The 21,280-nt window shown below is 42.1% G+C and overlaps 1 protein-coding gene across 1 annotated transcript in view; it reads right to left on the bottom strand.

The window, feature by feature from the left end:
* The window catches only part of LOC142665435 (rho GTPase-activating protein 39-like), a 156,007-nt gene that overhangs the window by 114,625 nt on the left and 20,102 nt on the right, over positions 1–21,280 (bottom strand). Inside the window, exon 2 of the mRNA XM_075845133.1 lies at positions 15,801–15,929. The gene's annotated coding sequence lies outside the window, so the exon portion shown is untranslated. The remainder of the gene's footprint in view (positions 1–15,800; positions 15,930–21,280) is intronic.

A 21,280-nucleotide genomic window follows, 5' to 3' on the forward strand; every position in this document is an offset into this window, starting at 1 on the left:
AACTTAAGGTAGCAGCATACGCGGACAACCTCTCATTCTTCCTTACCAACCTCCATATTTCACTCACAAACTTAATGAAAGAGCTGAATACATACGGTCATTTATCTAACTTTAAAATAAACTTCCAAAAATCGGAGGCTCTTTCTCCATTTACTCTCTCCTGACTTCGCACTAACTTCCCCTTCGGCTGGGCCTCTAACGGAATTAAGTATCTAGGTATCATCGGATCTTTCACGTGCTTTTACATTAAATTTCCCTCCCTTACTAGCCACTATTAAGTCAGACCTCGACTCCTGGCGTACCGTTTTTTTCTCATGGTTTGGTAGATGCAACATCATTAAAATGAATGTCCTTCCCAGTATCCTCGTTGTCGTCTGGGAGATGGTGCGTGGAACCCAGGCAACACTTGGCACAGCGGGTAGAGGCGGTCGGATGGATAGGCAGAAGTCAGGACAGGCAGCAGAGGTCGTAACGGGTATGGCAGCAATAGGTCAAGGCAGGCGGAGGCGGAGGCTCTTTCTCCATTTACTCTCTCCTGACTTCGCACTAACTTCCCCTTCGGCTGGGCCTCTAACGGAATTAAGTATCTAGGTATCATCGGATCTTTCACGTGCTTTTACATTAAATTTCCCTCCCTTACTAGCCACTATTAAGTCAGACCTCGACTCCTGGCGTACCGTTTTTTTCTCATGGTTTGGTAGATGCAACATCATTAAAATGAATGTCCTTCCCAGTATCCTCGTTGTCGTCTGGGAGATGGTGCGTGGAACCCAGGCAACACTTGGCACAGCGGGTAGAGGCGGTCGGATGGATAGGCAGAAGTCAGGACAGGCAGCAGAGGTCGTAACGGGTATGGCAGCAATAGGTCAAGGCAGGCGTACCTGGCGTACCGTTTTTTTCTCATGGTTTGGTAGATGCAACATCATTAAAATGAATGTCCTTCCCAGTCTCCTATACCTCTTTCAGGCTCTACCCATCCATATCCCACTTTCACTCTCTGCGCCGTGTATGGTCTAAGTTTATTTGGCATCCCGATTCCCCACGTATAGACAGGTCTATTCTATCACTCAGAAAGGATTTAGGGGGAGTGGCGCTCCCAGACCCTTAGAAATACTACCAGGCGGCACACCTCACGACAATAATTGACTGGTGTCGACACTCCTCACAAAAATGATGGATAACAGTGGAACTTTTACTGCCATACTCTCTCATCCGACGATTGGTCCGACGTTGTGTCTTGCCTCCCGTTTTTTCGTTACACTAGGACTCTCCCCCTTTTCTTCACCACTATTCCCTATTTTAGGTAACCATGCCTTCCCTCCTGGGTTGGCGGGTGGTTGTTTTCGTGATTGGATTAAAGGAGGGAGATTTCAGGTTAGACACTTTCTAAAGGACTCTCAATGGATATCGGGATCTTCACTCAAAGACCCAAATGACCCACCCCCCTTGGACTCGTGGCACCTATTCCAGCTTACACACGTTCTTTCTCCACTACCCCAGTGACACGTACAGACCACGGTCTCACTGCATTCAAAACTTTGTGCTCAGGTCAGGGTCTAGTACTACACTCAATTTCCATGATATACGGATGTCTCTCCTCCCCACCAGTGGACTGGTTTCCCCTGTTCATTGCTAAATGGGAAAGAGACCTTCAGACATCCTGGACTACTGAGGACAAACCGAAGATCTTAACTTTGGCCCATAAATCTACTATCTCCTCTAGATATCAGGAAACTAATTACAAAATACTGTCACGTTGGTACAGGGTGCAGAAAGTGCTGCATAAGATGTTCCCTGCAACCTCCCCCCTGTGCTGGAGATGTGGGGCGGAAAATGGCACTCTTTTGCATGTATTCTGGTCCTGTGATCTCCTCTCCCCTTTCTGGAAGGCAGTTCACTCCATCACTTCTAATGTTACTGGTCTCACAATGCCTTGCGAACAGAGCCTCTTCCTACTCCATCACAGCGACATTTACTTGCACAACTACAATCGTTCGCTTCTAAGACACATCCTGACTGCAGCGAGGGCGTGTGTTCCGGCTCTTTGAAAGTCCAATTTTGAGGTATATTTTCTGCCTGCAAAAAACTCTGTGTGAACCCAGCCTTTTAAGACTGGGTTCACACAGTTTTTTGCAGGCAGAAAATCTGCCTCAAAATTCCGTTTGGAATTTTGAGGCAGATTTTGCGCTGCCTGCACGCAGATTTTCGCAGCATTTTTCGCCCGCGGCCATTGAGCGCCGCTCACAAAACCCCCACGAATCACACTTCTTCTGACTCCCATGGATGTCAATGGGAGGTCAGAAGCGTAAACGGCCAAAGATAGGGCATGTCCATTTTTCCCGCAAGCCGGAAAAAAATCAATGGTAGGCATTTTCTGCCGTTTTTTGGCGCCTTTTCCGACGCGGTTTCTGCGTCAAAAAAACTCTGTGTGAACTGGCCCTAAGGAGTAGAAAACTACTCAAACAGTAAATGAGAAAATATATGCTAAATATTTACTGTTGTTCAATGCAGTTCTACTTCTGCTAATGTGTCTGATGTAAGAGGAAGGTGGTGACTGTGCATGGTTTGTTGCTAGGCAGGCAATGTGGAATCGATCTCTAGGGCAGTGAAGAAAGCAGCTGTTATATTCCAGAGTTCAAGCAAGACAAGAGCACCACAGATGGGTCAGAGCAACAGATTCCTAGGTCTGTTCCGCATGTAAATATCATTAAATTGGCTGTGGCTACTTTGAAAACATAAAGAATTGAAATATGAAATACTTAGATCTCTAGTGGTTTTTGTCCTCATGGAGTTCATCGTAAATATAAAAATTATTTACACTGGAAGAAATGAGGGTAAAGTTGGGTATACATGGGCAGATTTCTGCCCATAGCGAGCACCGATTGATGATATAAGTCAATCGACGCTCGTTAACAGGCCATTTATACGATAGTTCGGTCCCTATCAGTTTCTGTCATTGTCGAAAGCATAACCCCTGTTTTTCATGGGGAGATGTTGCTGACAATGTTTTCATAGCCTGCATGAACAATGGGATCAGCCGACAAACAAGCATTTGCTAGTTTATGGGATGATCGATGCCCATTTTACACGTGCCAACAATCAACTAAACGAGCGTTCTTAGGAATGCTTGTTTCCGATTATCGTCCCGTGTAAAAGCTTAAAGCTTCATGCAGGAGCCACATAATTGCGCCATCTTTCTTTGGGAACGGCTTTACTGATCTCACATGATGTGCTGTACAGTCATGTCCATGAGTCCTAACATTAGTACAAATAACATTCAACTAATAGAAATACAGAAGAGCAGCATGTAACTACTTGAAAACAGGGCCACAAGGCACTATGTGCACCTTAGCAGAAGAGAATAATAAGGTGTCAGTTCCAGCATATACATAAAGAAACTCACTATAATGAGTTACAGAAATATGCAAAACAGGAGAAGCAACCATTAAGAAGCTTGATTTTAGAACAAGGAGCTTTTTATATCTTCAAGTGAAGAGGGGCTGATTAAACATGGCCCTTAGGCCTCATGCACACAAACTTATTTTTGTCCTCCCGTAAATAGTGGCGTAAATACGGGTCCTTGGTCACACGTATTCAACCCGTATTGCACCAGTATTTACGGACCCGTGCCTGTAAATACGGGTCCGGTGTCACCAGCATTCCACCCGTATTTACGGGCACGTTTTCGCTGCAAAATTGTACTGCACTAATCGGCAGCCCTTCTCTCTATCAGTGCAGGATAGAGAGAAGGGACAGCCCTTTCCGTAGTAAAAGTAAAAGAAATTCATACTTACCCGGCCGTTGTCTTGGTGACACGTCCCTCTTGACATCCAGTCCGACCTCCCTGGATGACGCGACAGTCCATGTGACCCCTGCAGCCAGTGATTGGCTGCAGTGGTCACATGGGATGAAACGTCATCCCGGGAGGTCGGACTGGAGGAAGAAGAAGAAGAGTTCTGGGTAAGTTAACTTTTAATACTACACCGCGTTCCAAATTATTATGCACATTGGATTTAAGTGTCATAAACATTTAATTATTAGTTTTTCAATTAAACTCATGGATGGTATTGTGTCTTAGGGCTCTTTGGATCATTGTAATCAATCTCAGACACCTGTGATAATTAGTTTGCCAGGTGTGCCCAATCAAAGGGAAACTACTTAAGAAGGACGTTCCACATTATTAAGCAGGCCACAGGTTTCAAGCAATATGGGAAAGAAAAAGGATCTCTCTGCTGCCGAAAAGCGTGAAATAGTGCAATACCTTGGACAAGGTATGAAAACATTGGATATTTTAAGAAAATTTAAGCGTGATCATCGTACTGTGAAAAGATTTGTGGCTGATTCAGAGCACAGACAGGTTCGTTCAGATAAAGGCATAATGAGGAAGGTTTTTGCCAGTCAAATTTATAGGATTAGTAGAGCAGCTGCTAAAATGCCATTGCAAAGCTGCAAACAGGTATTTGAAGCCGCTGGTGCCTCTGGAGTCCTGCGAACCTCAAGGTGTAGGATCCTCCAGAGGTTTGCAAGTTTGCATAAAGCTATTATTTGGCCACCCCTAAACAATGCTCACAAGCAGAAACGGTTGCAGTGGGCTCAGAAATACATGAAGACTAATTTTCAAACTGTGTTGTTTACTGATGAGTGCCGTGCAACCCTGGATGTTCCAGATGGATGGAGTAGTGGATGCTTGGTGAATGGCCACCATGTGCCAACAAGGCTGCGACGTCAGCAAGGAGGTGGCGGAGTCATGTTTTGGGCTGAAATCATGGGGAGAGAGCTGGTAGGCCCCTTTAGGGTCCCTGACGGTGTGAAAATAACCTCTGTAAAGTACGTAGAGTTTATGACTGACCACTTTCTTTCGTGGTACAAAAAGAAGAACCGTGCCTTCTGTAGCAAAATTATCTTCATGCATGACAATGCACTATCTCATGCTGCAAAGAATACCTCTGTGTCATTGGCTGCCATGGGCATAAAAGGAGAGAAACTCATGGTGTGGCCCCCATGTTCCCCTGACCTCAACCCTATTGAGAACCTTTGGAGCATCCTCAAGCAAAATATCTATGAGGGTGGGAGGCAGTTCACATCAAAACAGAAGCTCTGGGATGTTATTCTGACATCCTGCAAAGATATTCAAGCAGAAACTGTCCAAATACTCACAAATTCAATGGATGCAAGAATTGTGAAGGTGATATCAAAGAAGGGGTCCTATGTTAACATGTAACTTGGCCTCTTAAGTTTGTTTTTGATTGAAAGAGCTTTTGATTTCTGTAAATATGACCTCCTGATGCTGCAAATTCAACAAATTACCATTTTAGTCTCTTTACAACCTTTAAAATGTTTTGATCTCTGTTGTGCATAATAATTTGAAACAGTGCATTTTGAGTTTTTTACTTCTAAAAAAAAAATCTGTTATCATTAGGATATTTGTTCAATAAAATTTGCATTATACTCCAACGGTTGATGGCTTGAAGATTATACTGACTGTCATTTGCATCGACTATTTAGGAAAATTAGCGGAAAATAACATTTGCATAATAATCTGGAACGCGGTGTATTAACTCCAACGGTAGTCACTGTCCCGGGTGCTGAGAGTTAGTGCCGTTCAGTTAACTCTTTCAGCACCCTGGACAGTGACTATCCCCTGACGTTGCCTAGCAACGCTCCCGTAATTACGGGTCCACACACGTAGCCACCCGTAATTACGGGAGCCCCATAGACTTCTATGGGCCTGCCCGTGCCGTTATTACGACCTGGAATAGGACATGTTCTATATTTTTCAACGGCACAGGCACCTTCCCGTAAGCATACGGGAAGGTACCCGTGGCCAATAGAAGTCTATGGGCCCGTAATTACGGCTCCTAATTATGAGCGTTTTTACGTTCGTGTGCATGAGGCCTTACATGTGAGTGAAAACAAATATAAAATTAAAATATAGGCCCTTTTAGTGAAAATGAAAAACCAGTTGTCGTTATTTTGACCGACTAGCATTTATTTTATTTTTTTAGGTATGTTTATATAAGCATATAGGCCCAGATTTACGAAGACTGGCGTTTCATGATACAAATTTATTAGGAGCATGCCTCTTAATATATTTGTCGCGTATTGAGATCTCTGCTATAAGTGAGACTAATTATAGTAAATGTGTTGAGCTGCAGGTAACCCCACCCCATCAGCTAGGCCACACCAACTTTAAAAAAAAAAAATGGCAAGAGCGGCTTATGGGTAAAAAGTCTGATATTTTTACTGAAAACAGTGGTTCCAGAACTTTTTACCGCAAAGTGGTATAAACCCCTTAATAAAATCCTTCCATAGAGCTTATTTAAATAAACATGTTTTACTTCTCACTAGCAGTAAATGGGCCCAGTCTCCATTCCATTTTTGTTTCTCCTTTTAATGCAAAACGGTTAACAAATCCCAGGAGAAAGGAAGAAAAACATTCCTTTGGGAATGTTTTGCTTCTTCTCTCCTCCTGGGAACCTTTGTCATGGGAGCCATGTACCACTAATGCAGGTTGAGCCTGGAAAAAAAAAGCAATTTACACTTAGCAATAATTACAATGTAGTGATGAGAGCACTCATTTCTTTACACAACTAAACACTCAAAACTTCTGTTTGCACTTAATGAAGAATCAGAACTTCTCCAGCTATTCTGGTCTCATTAGGACATATACAGTATTCAGACCACCCTCCATGAGCCAGAAAGGAGGGAAGCTCTGGTGGATCCAGCCTGTCCAGGCATTACATGGTCGGCTATACATTTGAAATGTAAAGTGTAATGCAGCTTTACCTTGTGATAAAATCTTGGATCGATTTAAAAAGGGCTCGTCTTCGTGAGACAACCCCTTCAAGGCTCTGTTCACATTACCTTCTTTAGGTTTCTTACCAGGACCAATTACAATCCATTTAAAAACTGATCCGTCATAGCTGTTATTAACGGAAGACATGCCGCTAATTTGAACACAGCCTTAACAACATTATATCTATACCCCATACAGTATAATGCCCCCATAGCTACCTCATGCAGTATATTGCTCCCTTAGCTGATCCCACACAGTATAATGCACCCATAGTACCCCCCACACAGTCCCTATGGATCCGAGACGGTTGGGAGGTATGGATGAAAGCTGCTCAAATACACTGGAAAATCACTAGGGTTGTCAGGAAGCTGTTCAGACCCTCCAAAGATATAAAACCATAATGTGTACATGGCGATAACTGCGGGATGAACAAATTTGGTCCGTCAGTTTTCTAATATGTATTGGCAGGAAAAGGAACAATAAGTATTTGTATTACGGATTGAGAATGATGTCTTATTCATTTACTTCCTGGGTTATTTCAGGTCAGTCTTTTGCACTCTTATGATTCATGCTAAATGTAAATAAACTTTGTATTGGAGACAGCTTTGCCATAGCCATATGCACAGCCGTGATTTTCGGGTCGGCCGGGGGCGGAGTGTCACTCGCAAGCCGCCCGCAAATCGCGGGGCGTGTACATGGCCGGCCATTATTTGCTATGAGCCTGGACCGCGGAAACCACGGTCGTGTGCATGGCCCCATAGGAATGAATTGGGCCGCAATTCGCTCGTGGATTTTCGGGGGAATTGCGGCCGCAAAAGCACGTTCGTGTGCATGGGGCCTTACTGAGGCCTTTTAACAATGGACAGCACACTGACCCACGCAATTCAACGGGGCTATTCACACATACGTGTTTTCTGCCGAAACGTGTTTCCATTGTGGAAAACCCACTGCATGTTCTGTTCTGGTCCGTTTTTGTGGACATCTGTGTGCTGCACCTTGTAGAGGAGAAAAACGGATGACACACGGAAACCACACTGGACACAACACGGACAGTCATATGCATGAAAAACTGTCTGTTTCTTGCAAATGCAAATCGGACACACTAGTGTAAATAAGACTGGGGAGAACTAGGAGGGAAAAATATTCAGATATTAGTAGTTTGTGATAAGAGGACATGTCCAGTTTTACTTTTAATTTCAGATTTATGCTAATGAGTTTCTTAATGCCCAACTGGACTTGTTTTTACTTTTGACCAAGTGGGCGTTGTACAGAGGAGTGTATGAGGCTGACCAATCAGTGTCATACACTTCTTATTGTTCCAGCTCAGCATGATCCACAGCACAGTGTGATTGTCCAGTGAATGAAGCTGGGATGGAACAATGAGAAGTGTATGACGCGGATTGGTCACTGCTTGGTCAGCATCACACACTCCTCTGTACAAGGCCTACTTGGCCAAAAGTAAAAACACGCCCAGTTGGTCATTAAGAAACTCATTAGAATAAATCTAAAATTGCTCATAACTTGCTCAAAAATGATTGTTTTACAAAAATAAAAACCACTGCTGTTATCTACATTACAGCGCCGATCAGATTATGTAGGAGATAGGGCACTTATAATCTGATGACAGAGCCTCTTTAAGTATGGTCACACAGTGTTTTTTGTCAAGAAGAAAAAATCTGCCTCCAGGTTTCCTTCAGAATTTTGGAGGTGGTTTTTAAAATTTTGGAGGTGGTTTTGGAGGTGTTTTAATTGTTTTTTTGAGGCTTTGTTATGTTATAAGCTTTATTCATCTTTAAAATCCGCTTTTTTGTAAAAAAAAAAACTGCGTTGAGCCATACAGTGCTGTTTTTTTCCCCGCCTCCAATTGATTTCAAGAGCAAAATTCACCCCAGGACAGAGCAGGATGTTGGTTATTCAGCGAAATTAGTGAGAGGCACATTTGGGGCATTTTTTGAATGGTGATTGCAACGCGGAAAACGCTACAAAATTTGCGTAAAAAGAAAACCAGTGTGAGCAAGGCCTAAAGGGGTTTCTCTAGGTTCTAGTAAATAAAGTTTAGTAGTAAAATTATTATAATGAAAAACATACGAATATACAAATCAGACACATGTATTAAAATCAACAGGAAGTTCTTGCTCAGTATAAAAACTGTTAGTAACTTTATGGCTGTAATACCAAACACAGCCCAAGGACAAGAGTGGTGCTGTTTCTGGAAGATAAAAAAAAAAAAAAAAAGAAGCTCCTTGTTTCTAATCCTGGCATGCATTTTATTCTGCTTTATTTTACATACATTTGGGATTTTGTTTGCTGCAGTTATCCTGTGGCTATGGAGTCTGAACCTAGGCTAACAGGGAACAGAGAATACTGGGGGAGATTTATTAATACTGTATTAAAAAGAGACAGTATAAAACTATACCAAACAGGCAGAAACCGTGCCAAATTTATCATAGTTATCTAATTTACAGGAAGACCCAGGTAGTTGGCGGGTAAGCAATACAATTTTATTAAACAAAATTGCCAAGAGGCTACAAAAGCCCGTTTTTTCCCCAACTAACTAATTACCATAAAGGTGTGTATAGAATACATACTGATTAACAATCTTAACAAAAAAAACAGACCACATTTAAGTTAAAGTTACAATGCATCTAGCAGAAAATGTACCCAATAATATAGCTATGTGCCAGTATAGTGATAGCTGTAGAAAGTGTAAGGCTGGGTTCACACGACCACTTTAACGTCCGTAATCGACGGACGTATTTCGGGCGGAAGTCCCGGACCGAACTCAGTGCAGGGAGCTGGGCTCCTAGCATCATAGTTATGTACGATGCTAGGAGTCCCTGCCTCTCTGTGGAACTACTGTCCCGTACTGAAAACATGATTACAGTACGGGACAGTTGTCCTGCAGAGAGGCAGGGACTCCTAGCATCGTACATAACTATGACGCTAGGAGCCCGGCTCCCTGCACTGAGTTCGGTCCGGGACTTCCGCCCGAAATACGTCCGTCGATTACGAACGTTAAAGTGGTCGTGTGAACCCAGCCTAAAGGTAATCAGACAACTGCTATTCCTAATTGCGGCGATAGTACAAAACGCGACTATTAGTTCTCACCGCCAGAAAATTGCATTGAGCTAAAAAGTATCCTTCTGATACTTTTTAGCTCAAAGCAATAAGCATCTGAGAAACTTTACAGTAATTAGAACCTGCCAAAAGTGGTCCAGGGAGACGGAAACAGGGTCATGGGTGCCCAAGGCTCATTGAAGGCTAGCCCATCTTGTTCCGATTTGACAAAATAGCTACTGTAGCCCAATACACAGTACATCGCAGTTGCTGCATTTCCGCAGACCAGTCAGAGTGCCCATGCTGACCACTGTCCACAGTTGAAAGCGCTTACAATGATAAACGTTAACATCAGAACTGGATCGTGGAGCAATGAAAGAAAATGGCCTGGTCTGATAAATCATGGTGATTCTTTGTTTTTTTTACATCATGTAGACAGCCGGGTGTGCGCGTTTCACTTATCTGAGAAGGAGATGGCACCAGGTTGCACCATGGGAAGAAGGCAACCCGGCGGATGCAGTCTGATGCTCTAAGCAATGTTCTTCTGGAAATCCTTGGCTCCTGGCATTCATATGGATGTTACATTGACAGGTACAACGTACCTGAACATTGTTGTAGATCAAGTACACCCCTTTATGGGGACGGTATTCCCTAATGGTAGTGGCCTTTTTAAGCAGGATAATGCGCCCTGCCACACTGCAAAAATTGTTCAGGAATGGTGTGAGTAACATAAAGTCCTTCAGATCTCAATCCAATTGAAAATCTGTGGGATGTGCTGGAAAAAGCGATACATGAAAGTCCCAAACAGGACCTACACAATATTAGGCAAGTGGTTTTAATGTTATGGCTGAACAGTGTTTATAATGTCATATTTGAACCATTAATTCAGTTCCTGAGCCAGTAATTCATTTTATGTAGCCCACAATCTCAGTGCCATTTAATTCTATGTGGAATTATAATTTTTACATTAAATTGGCCACGGAAATACCACTTATTGCTAAGTCTTCAAGACTTCCTGCTGTGTGTGTTCATACAGATGTGTATCACATGTCAGCAACCCAGGTCCAGGTGCATTTCTGTTTCAATTTCCAGTTTTGCATAAAAAACAGGAGAAATAGTAGTCTTTCCTTTAGGATCCCCTCCTTATTGTGGCTCAACTAAAATATGCATGCACAAACTGCACCAAAATGGCACTAAGTTAACAAGGCTTTAACACCCATTCAAACATACAATTGGTCAGTTTTCGAACACTAAACGATATTCGCTTAACGTAAATAGGTGAAAAGACTGAACAACTAGCGATAGAACGCTTTATTATGTAAAAATAAATTTATGGGAAAAGAGAAATTATAGTTGGTCGTTATGACATTAGGGTATGTAAACATGAATCCGTTGATCGATAGATGTCATATTAAATAATTAAAAAGCTCTACCAATTATCTTTATTATACTACAGGTATGAACGCAATGAACGATGTTTGATTAAAGAGTTATTCCCAACTTAGACATTTAATGGCATATCCAGAGGATATACCATACATATCTGATAGATGTGGGTCCCAGCTCTGGGACCTGCAGCTATATCAAGAACAGGGGTCACCCAGGCAGGCCGAAGTGGAGAGAGTGCTGCGCGAGCTTGCGGCACTCCACATTCGGTTCTATGGGAGTTACGGAAACAGAACAGCAAGCGATGCTAGGCTGTTCCCGTAGTTCCTATACAACAGAATCGAAAGAGCCAAATGCGGCCCCCTCTCCTCTTAGTCCTGCTTAGAATCTGCAGCCAACTGTTTGTTTTGCGGCTGTTTTGTGAATCGTTGTGTGTCTGTAAGGGTATGTTCACACGGCAAAGCCAATTACATTTGAAATTGCGGAGCTGTTTTCAGGCGAAAACAGCTCCTGAATTTCAGACGTTTTGACAAGTGCACGCGTCAATGAAAAACGGCTCCAATTAAGTCCCAAGAAGTGACATGCACTTCTTTGAGGAGGGCGTCATTTTACGCGCCGTCTTTTGACAGTTCTGGAGCCGTTTTGACGGTTTGGAGCCGTTTTTTCGGCGGTAATTCGAGGCGTAAAACGCCTGAATTACGTCCGTAAATAGGGCGTGTGAACATACCCTAATCGTTAATTCGCTTACAACTGTCGTATCGGCATTAAACAGTGCCCTCCTAATTACTTAACTTTCTTTATTAGAATTTTCACATTAACAATCATAAAACAGGGTAAAGAGCAGTCAGCGATAAAGCCCAGAGACAGATATAAAAAGTAAAGCATATTCAAAAGCATATATATTTAAGTGGTGTATTAATCAACAGTTGTCTACAAGAGCTGATTAGTTGGGGCCTTGAAGGGGTTCTCATAATGATCATTTATCAGCTATCCACAGGATAGGTGATAAATGTCTGATCACTGGGGGTCCGACCACTAAAAAGAGAAAAGGGGTCCCGCAATGCCCTATGTAACTGGAGCGGGACTGTGCATGCTTGGCCACTGCTCCGTTCACTTTCTATGGGGCTGCCGGAGATAGCCGAGCGCTTTTTGGTTTTATTTAAATATAGGAGGACATAGAAAAAATAAATTAAAAAAATCACTAAAAATTCTTTAAAAGCATGTTTAAACATAATAACATGGTTTAAAAAAAAAGAGTCATTTTCTGATGACACGTTCCTTGGTGCCTATATACATTGAATACCTGTCCGCAGAATGTGCATATTTATTACAGTATGGAGAGAGAAGGGGAATAAGCGTGTCATGTACCATGTACTAGTTTGATCACTTAGTTGGAGAAAGTGACAGGCTACTGTAGTTTTCATTGTCGCCCCCATACTAAAGGGAGGTGGGGTGTCAAGAGGTGCAGATGGGCAAACATAGGGAGTCCCCCCTCATCTGTCAAACTCCTTAGATGCCACTATTGACCACAGAATCTAAGGGGTTAAACAGCTGGGATCAGCGGTTTCTCTGATCCCTGGCGCTAAAGCAGAAGCCTTACTGTCTATCACAGATCATGTGCCCATTTAAATCCTGACCTCATGGAGCCTCTAGGTAAGGCGATCCTCCGGGTACATTTACATGAGGCTAAGATAATGTATAGTTTAATATACACATAGAAGTGATATTGCAACATTTATAGAATGCACTATAGTATACCTCTAAACAATAGTAATAGTTACCATGTGATACCACTATTTAAGGGCTAAATAATATAGCCACATCGTGACCACATATTACCACTGCACAGTGACTGAATAATACCATACAGTGGCCATATAGTGGTAGATACCAGTTCTACACAGGCGTTCTGCAGACCACATATGTGAATACAATTATATCTAGTGACTCACAGGTGATGTCTTCTCAGATTGGAGTCGTTCACTATCCCTTTTCTCCTCTATCCGATCAGGAACACCACAACGATTTCTCTTGGACACGACTCGTCTCGGACAACTTTGCTGCCCAGACATCTTTAGTTTCTAACTTTTCCAGCACCCTCTTCACCTATTCTCCACACTCTACACAAACTTCCCTTCCTGCCTCCCCTTTACAGTACCATCCTGCTGCTTCGCGCATTAATGTGCCTGCTGCCACAGATGCCCACATTACTATACATGCTGTGTGGTAAAGTTGCCCCTAAATACTGTACTTCAAAAATGGTCATAACCATTGTTACAGCAATAAAAAAAAGAGAGAATACCCCAGACGGTAATAGTTTCCCACACAGTAATAGCTATTCATTAGTGGCATCGACAGTAATAGCGCCCCCTTAGTTCCCCTTCACAGTAATAATGCTACCAAACCGCTCCTACATCGTAATAGCGCCTTTTTACAGTAATAAAACTCCCCTTACTGCCCATACACAGTAGTGCCCTTTTATTGGTCCTACATTAATTAATGCCACCTTGCTTTTCCTTCAAAGTAATAGTGCCCCCTTAGAAGTAGCCCTTGGTGCCCGCTACTATCAGTCAGGAGTAAAAGTGCCCCCTTAGTGCCCTCCACATGGTAATAGTGCTGTAAAGGATCTGCCAGACACAACTTCTGTGTCGACGCCCATAGGTAATCAGTCTGCACCTGCTTCTATGTCTGTGAGACTGACTCCATCTTCCACCACCCAGGATGGCAGGCTTAGGAGTGGGAGAGCCTATCACAGCCTGTCCAGACGGAGCTAGCTCCCGCCCTCTGTCTATTTATACCTGCCTTTCCTGTTCCTCCTTTGCTTGTGATTCTTCTCTGCTGGTTTCCTGGTCCTGCTGCAGCTTCTTGAACTACTGATCCTCTGCTTGTGATTGACCTTGGCTTTACTGACTAGTCTTCTGCTCTGCGTTTTGTACCTCGCTCATCTCCTGGTTTGACTCGGCTCGTTCACTTCGCTTGTTGCTCACGGTGTCCCCGTGGGCAACTTCCCCATTTCCCTGTCTTCTTTGTACCCTTGTCTGTTTGTCTGTCATGCACCTATTGAGTGTAGGGACCGTCGCCCAGTTGTACCCTGTCGCCTAGGGCGGGTCGTTGCAAGTAGGCAGGGACTGAGTGCGGGTAGATTAGGGCTCACCTGTCTGTCTCCCTACCCTGACATTACAAGTGCCCCCTATTTAGTAAGAGTGTATTAATGCCCTCTCCACATTAATAGTGCCCCCAACATAATATTACCCCTTAATTAAGCAGTTACCCACAACTCCATTCATCTGCTCATGGGTAGGCAGCTAGCATTCGACAGCGCAGGTCAGAGGAAGTGGCGACATGAGGCGCAGAGGGGTTACATACTGAAAAAGAGGACTTGATGCTCAGCCTGGAGAAGTGACGTCCCGTGTCAGGTGGGGAAGAGCCGTAGCCCGCAAAAGGGACGATCAGAGTAGGAGTCACAAAAGAGTACAGTTGGAGCAGCAGTGCATAGCAGCACACACAGAACAGGCTGTCAGAGATAGTAGCTGGCGCTTGTCCATTATTCTACCAGTCTGCTTTCTGGCACTGCTGCTCTGTAGTGCCCCTTCTCAGAAAATAAGTAATGCGCACTGTGCAGCCGCACACCTTAAAGGCTGGGCACGTAGATGAACACAGTGTCTACAATATGTGGTCCACCTCAAACCCACCTTTATAAGGAAACTTTGAATTATTATTATGATAAATTATTTGCAAAGCTTGTTTGAGGCTGTAATAACAAATACATTTTCATAGAAGAGAGGTTATTTGAACTCAAATTCCATTTGGAATACCTAAGGCATGAGTCTGGATTTAAAACATCGAGAGATGAATCTTCCCGGACATGTCTTTTAACCCCATGTAGTGTTCCATTGTTTTTTGTGATTTTTTTATGCTGTTCATCATGCGGTATAACTAAAGATGGCCATATACATATAATTAAAGTTGGCCTAAATAGCCTATTTTGACCATTTCAGCCGACCATTGGTTTAAAATTATACATGAAATAACAGGTTAACTGAAGACATTTCATTACTCCAGGGTCTCTGTTAACTATATTTAAAAATAACACACAAACTATCTTTAGCCTGGATTCACATTGTGTGTCTTTACTGAGTTTTCAAACAGTAGCAAAAGAAACGCATCTGAAAAATTTATGGGTTTTGGAAAAAGTCATGCGTTTTTTAACTGTTTTAGCTATTATTAGGATTCGAATTTAATGGTCATATGCTCACATCTAAAACACTTTAAAAAAGCATGCGTTTTTCAGATGCGTTTGTTTTGGCAGTGTTTGAAACACACACTTGCTGTGCTAAAATCAGATTTATTCCTTTTTCTGTGATGAACTAAGCATTTTGTGCACTTTCTTCATTACAGAAATTGTTTAAGAATTTTGTACCTTGAGAAAATTGGCTTTAAAAAATTTGTTCTAAAATAATTTAGCAGTACAGTGTCTACAAGACATCCCAAAACGGCATAGGAAAAAAATAAAAACATATAAGGGGTCCAATTACAGAATAGTGAGACAATGAGGTCATACCTTGAAATCAATCTGCTATGCAAACATTAAACTGCTTCTTAGTTTAATATATAGTCCAGAGTTGAAGCTTCTCCAGGATCTTAGACTTATTCTTTACTTCCAGGTGGCACGTTATTTCTTTTGTCTTATCTGCCAATAATTTAGTAATCACTGGTCATTAGCCAAAACTTTATCTCATCTTATTTTGTTCATGGCTACTTGTTAAAAACTTGCACAGTCTGACATGATAATCTCATGCACAAGATGAACTTTTATTATAGCGTTGTTGGCTGTAAAGTTGGGTGTAATAGTTAAGGACTTCAAGCTGTGAGCTCAGACAGTCTGACTGAGCTGATAATGATGCTGGCTGCAAACTAAATAAATAAATATTTTATTTTCTAGGGCTTATAACTGAAGATAATTTACAGTGGTCATAGGGATAGAATAACTTTAAAGGGTTTTCCGATCTTGGACATTTATGGCATATCTACAGGACCCGCACCTATCTCCAGAACGGGGTCCCCTAAACCCCGTTGTACCTTTCTCGGCTCCCGCTGCTTACCAGCCACTTCCTGATTAGATGGTCAGGAGTTGCGGAAACAGATGAGCTCGCTGAGCTACGCGGTTTCCGAAAATCCCATAGAAGTGAATGGGAGTTATGGAAACATAGCATGGTGAACAATGTAGTTCCCGCAACTCCCGAGATCCGTAACTCCCGAGTGTCGTGCTATGCTATTTCCATAAATCCCATTCACTTCTATGGACGTTACGGAGACAGGCAGCGGGAGCTGAGCAAGGTAGAACAGGGTTTAGGTGGCTCCATTCTAGAGATAGGTGCAGGTCCCAGAGGTGGGTATGCCATAAATGTCCACAATAAGAAAACCCCTTTAAAGGGTAATTTCCATCTTATAAAGTAATGATATATACCTAGGATATTCTATCACTTTATGATCAGTGGGAGTCCGATTTCTCAGACATTACCAGTACTAATTTAGTGGGTGGCAAGGGTGTCGCTGTACAAGGTAAAAAAGGTGAAGGGGCTGCAGCACTAAAGCCCCTTCCTTCTCAGCCCTATTACAGCACATTTAATATCTAGGACAAACCCTTTAGGGGGCTTCCATAGTGGTCACTGACAGCTTAAAGTGGTCATATACTTTAGTTAAATGTTCCTACCGTCTACTCCATAACCCTGCTCTCTTGGCCCAGCATGCAAGTGTTTTTAATGGGGAGAAGGGAATAAGCCGCAATGGGCAGCGGATTATTTCCTGCGACAACAAAGGATTGGGCACGTTGAAAAGGCCATTCACATTTGATGCTCAGCTAGTCCGAACAAAATCGGTGAGTTCGGCCACCATTTATATAATGTGTATGGGCACCTTTAATATGCTCCCTGCTAACTTGTTCTACTTACCCCCTGCCAGTAAAGAGTGAAATGCTAAAACCTAACAACCCAACCCCCCCCCCCCCACACACACCCACACACCCACACACACCCATTCCTGGGCCATGGTGGGTTCTGACATTTCTGATTGTGGCCCTGGTAGCTCTACTGCTCCCTCATACTTTTACACTAAGCTTGCTCAGATTGACTATTGTATAGAAGCATAAGACCAGCAAAATAAGGATTTCAGTGCATGTTGAGATGATTCCTTGCAGCAGAACAATAATAAAGAATAATGGCTTGTAAACTACAAGCAACTAAAAGAAAAATATTATCAGGTAATACACATACAGTATAATATGCCAATGAACCTCAAGTACGGGGAGTGCCTGAAGTTCTGATTAAACTTGTAACTGGGTTGACTTTCCCACTTTTTTATTTGCTAGTCTCACGAACAAGGGGCGTTCTATGTGATTTGAGGTTGTTCCTGGGAGGAACAGGTAAATTCAAGTCCCGTGATATGGAATTTAAATGTTGGGAGGTATGATTAAAGGGTTAATAAGTTAGACTTTGGTCACTTTCTTTCAATAGTGGCCGCAGGGATAAAAATATGTCATTAGACAGATTTCTTTATTAGGGCATCTATTAGATACCCCAAAAGCAATAAACTAGTGAGTACTTTTGCAGCCACTGAAGAACCATGTATGAAAGTGCTTAACACACAATGCGTGAAAGTTGTCAATTGGTCATGACTGTTCACTTGATTGACTCTCTTTTACAAGACCAATGAAAAAGAAAGGACAATTAGTTCAAAGCTGTTAATATATGTTTTTCTAATCATCTGTAATAAAATGTATTCCAAGCTACTTCTGATCGTCAGCTTTGCTGTATAAACTGGGAAAAATAAGCAGAGTAATCTCAGTATCATTAGAGGTGAGTAAATGACGGCCCTATTGTACTAGTGGGTTGACTAGATAAGGCTGTGTTAGAATCGGTGTTGCAGTTTCCGTTTATAACAATGCAGTGCGGGATCCACTGGATTGACTTATAATGGGGTCCATGAGGTTCCGTTGTACTGTCTGTCGTTTTGACAAGAAGAAAAGCACTACATGAATCACTATTCTGCCGGTCAAATCGGACACAATCTGCTACTGAGGCTCCGTACAGATGCAAACAGAGCCTCAGGCAGGAAAATAACACTATATACACAGATAACGTTCTGTACGCCTTTTCCCTGGTCTCTAGGGAAGGGGCTATACTTCATCACTGCTAGTAGAGGCGTGGGGCTACCTGTGTCAGACCCCTACCGATCACACATTAATGGTCTATCCTTAAGATAGGCTACAAATGAGTGTTCCCAGAAAAAAACATCAAACCAGAACAAGGTTTTATGCAGGACACACAAATGTGGTCTCTGTGAATGAGGCCCGAGTCAGCCCTTCTTACCTAGCTTGGCCTGGTTGCAATAATATGTTTACTAGCTAAAATAAAAAAATTTCAATCAACCTTTCAGGTTCTTTGGCCCAAATTCTTCACATTCTCTGATGTTTCTGGAATGTTGTTAATCTTTTTTACGGACTAGAAAAAAAAAAAGTTTCTCATTGAATAGTAATGTGTGAAGTCTGTTCTTAAGCAATACCTTTCTTTCTAATCTGTACATTGTATTGTAAGGAAGAAAGCTGTATAGACTTGTTACTCCCACACCTATCCATGACATTTTCATATGTAAGCAAAACTGAAGGCAAGCTGGTTTTTCTGGTAAGTTATTGGCTGCATAAATGAAAAACATAATAGCAGTTGAACATGTGAAATATGCAGCATGTGGATCAAACAGCTCCCTTGTAACATTACTCACAGGTATTATAAAGTCTACAGAACGTAACAAGCAAATTCCTAAAACACATTCACAGGAATTGAAATACAAAAATTTGCACTGTTTTCCTGTACAAAAGTCTGGCCTATATTTACGTAGCAAAACACAATAATAAAAATTATATCAGAAATGCCAGACACTTTTTTTTTAGTTTCTCCGAGATACAGATACGGTTGTACAATCATACCTCAGCTTGGTGTATTATGCAAAAGTAGCAATTGCCAGGATTTGTCTTTCCCTTTACTCACTTGGATATTTCAACCCATCAACATACGATTAGTGGTTTGAAAAATCGAGGCAGAGCACATTTCCACCTGAGCAATGTAGGTCATTGCTATCTAGCGATTACTTCACATTTAGCGACTGTGTTCTCAATAACAATGATGTTTATTGAGGTACAATCAATGAAGATCAACGATAAAAATAAGTTTATTGTTTATCTTCTCCTTCATTCACACTGGACAATTATCATTATAATTTTTCAGAAACAAGCAAATCGTGATGATGGCTGACCAGTGTAAATAGGCTTTAAAGAGGACCTGTTACCTCTCCAGACAAGTTTGTTTTAGTTAATAATTGTGTTCCCCATAAAAAAATAATTCTGGAGCAGCTTTCTTAGAACGCTACATTGTGACGATCCACGGTTATTCTTCGTAAAATATTATGAATAAATAGATAACTGGGTGTTACCATTTGGGGGTGTGTCCCGACAGTCTGACAATGTCCAATCTGTGCAGACCGAGTGAGACTGTAGTGAGACGGCTCTTTGTCAAGTGGAAGGGCAACAGCCAGTTGTAAATTTATTCATAAATTCCTATGAGGAATAACAGAGAACTGGCACAACACAGAGTTCTAAGAAAATACATTCCAGAATTTTTATTTCATAGGGAATGCAATTGTTAACTAAAAAAACATGATAGGAGTGGTGACAGAACCTCTTTAGCCCCTTCCCGCTGTGGCCACTTTTGACCTTCCTGACAGAGCCTCATTTTCCAAATCCGACATGTTTCACTTTATGAGGTAATAACTCCGGAATGCTTTTACCTATCCAAGCGATTCTGAGATTGTTTTCTCGTGACACATTGGACTTTATGTTACTGGCAAAATTTGCTGGATACATTCAATACTTAATTGGGAAAAACACCAAAATTTAGCGGAAATTTGCAAAAATTAGCATTTTTCTAAATTTAAATGTATCTGCTTGTAAGACAGGCAGTTAAACCACAAAAAATTGTTACTAATTAATATCCCCATATGTCTACTTTATATTGGCATCGTTTTTTGAACATCCTTTTATTTTTCTAGGATGTTACAAGGCTTAGAACTTTAGCAGCAATTTCTCACATTTTCATGAAAATTTCAAAAGGCTATTTTTACAGGGGCCAGTTCAGTTGTGAAGTGGCTTTGAGGCTGGGTTCACACGACCATGTTACGTCCGTAATGTACGGAACGTATTTCGGCCGGAAGACCCGGACCGAACACAGTGCAGGGAGCCGGGCTCCTAGCATCATAGTGATGTACGACGCTAGGAGTTCCTGCCTCTGCGTGGAACTACTGTCCCGTACTGTAATCATGATTACAATACGGGACAGTTGTCCTGCAGCGAGGCAGGGACTTCTAGCGTCGTACATCACTATGATGCTAGGAGCCCGGCTCCCTGCACTGTGTAGGTTTAGCTAATTTTTTTTAATTTCCACAAGGACTAAAGGAGAAAAAGCACCACAAAATTTGTAAAGCAATTTCTCCCGAGTAAAACAATACCCCACACGTGGTAATAAACGGCTGTTTGGACACACGACAGGGCTTAGAAGGGAAAGAGCGCCATTTGGCTTTTGGTGCTCAAATTTAGCAGGAAGGGTTTGCAGAGGCCATGTCGCATTTGCAAAGCCCCTGAGGGACCAAAACAGTGAAAACGCCCAAAAAGTTACTCCATTTAGGAAACTACAGCCCTTTATTAATTAATCCAGTGGTGTAGTAGGCATTTTGACCCCACAGGTGTTTCATAGAATTTATTAGAGTTGGGCAGTGAAAATAAAAACAATCCCCTTTCTTCAATAAGACATAGCTTTAGCGCAAAATTCATTTTCTCAACAAATAAAAGGTAAAAGAAAACCCCAACATTTGTAAAGCAATTTCTCCGGAGTACTGCAATACCCCATATTTGGTCATAAACTGCTGTTTGGGCACACAGTAGGACTCAGAAGGGAAGGAGCGGGATTTGGCTTTTGGAGTGCAGATTTTGCTTGA

Source organism: Rhinoderma darwinii, chromosome 13 (assembly GCF_050947455.1).
Source record: "Rhinoderma darwinii isolate aRhiDar2 chromosome 13, aRhiDar2.hap1, whole genome shotgun sequence".
Taxonomy (NCBI): Eukaryota; Metazoa; Chordata; class Amphibia; order Anura; family Rhinodermatidae; genus Rhinoderma; species Rhinoderma darwinii.